The sequence below is a fragment of the Microcaecilia unicolor genome, chromosome 3 (assembly GCF_901765095.1).
Source record: "Microcaecilia unicolor chromosome 3, aMicUni1.1, whole genome shotgun sequence".
NCBI classification, from domain to species: domain Eukaryota; kingdom Metazoa; phylum Chordata; class Amphibia; order Gymnophiona; family Siphonopidae; genus Microcaecilia; species Microcaecilia unicolor.
Window position 1 is genome coordinate 335,273,718 of NC_044033.1, and position 1,419 is coordinate 335,275,136.

Genomic DNA, 1,419 nt, shown 5'->3' on the forward strand with positions numbered 1-1,419 from the left:
CTCAACACACAAGGGAAGGGTGCTATGCAACTGGGAGCTCTTTTACCTTTTTTTTTTTTTTTTATAAAAGTGCCCCTAGGGTGCCCGGTTGGTGTCCTGGCATGTGAGGGGGACCAGTGCACTACGAATCCTGGCCCCTCCCACGAACAAATGCCTTGGATTTATTCATTTTTGACCTGGGTGCTTTCATTTTCCTTTATCACTGAAAAACAAAAACGCCCAGCTCACAAATTGTCGAATAAAACATGGACGTCTATTTTTCTCGAAAATACGGTTCGGTCCGCCCCTTCACGGACCTGTTCTCGGAGATAAACGCCCATGGAGATAGACATTTTCGTTCAATTATGCCCCTCCACGTCACGTATGTAAACACCTTACTTATTTAAATGCGTCAAATAATTGATTGTATAAAAGCATGTGCTTTTATACAGGTCACCCCCCTAATGGTCCATGGGGGTGAACTGCTTCGGGTCAGTTGGGGTGGACTGGCCTACCTCAGCTGAAGTAAAGATTGTGCTGTAAAGGAGATGGAAAGGGTGGTAGATACGTAGAATGCCCTCCCACGGGAGGTGGTGGAGATGAAAACAGTAATCCTGTTTAGAAGGAATGGATCCAAGGAATCTTAGCGGAGATTGGGTGGCGGTATTGGTAACTGGAGAATAAAACCAATGTTGGGCAGACTTCTATGGTCTGTGCCCTGATCATGGCTGAATAGATATGGATGGACTAGAGTGTAAATTTTAAGAGGCTTCAACGTTAGCTTCAGAACTTAGTACAAGAACTAAGAGTAGTGGTGTACAGTTGTGGGGAGTGGATTGGGGGGGGGGGTTGGGGGGGCTCAGCACACAAGGTAATGGAACTATGTACCTAGGAGCTTTTACTGAAGTTCACTGCAGTGCCCCCTAGGGTGCCCGGTTGGTGTCCTGGCATTTGAGGGGGACCAGTGCACTATGAATGCTGGCTCCTCCCATGACCAAAGGGCTTGCATTTGGTTGTTTCTGAGATGGGCGTCCTTAGTTTCCATTATCACTGAAAATCAGAAACGACCAAGTCTAAGGACGACCATCTCTAGGGATGATCTAAATTTCATGATTTGGGCGTTCCCGGCCGTATTATCGAAACGAAAGATGGACACCCATCTTGTTTCGATAATACGAATTTCCGCGCCCCTTCGCTGGGACGTCCTGTGAGGACATCCTCTGGAAAACTTGGGCGTCCCTTTCAATTATGCCCCTCCACATCTACTTAATGATTTATAGAAATTGTGTATAATATCTAATTTCGGCTATAATATAAAATATATGAAATTTAGGATGTCTTCAATTTCTGGGTAAAAAGAGGACATTCAACTTGGACTTGCCCAACAACTGATAACAATATTTAAATGAATAAATTCTTTATTAATAATTCTAGTATTTT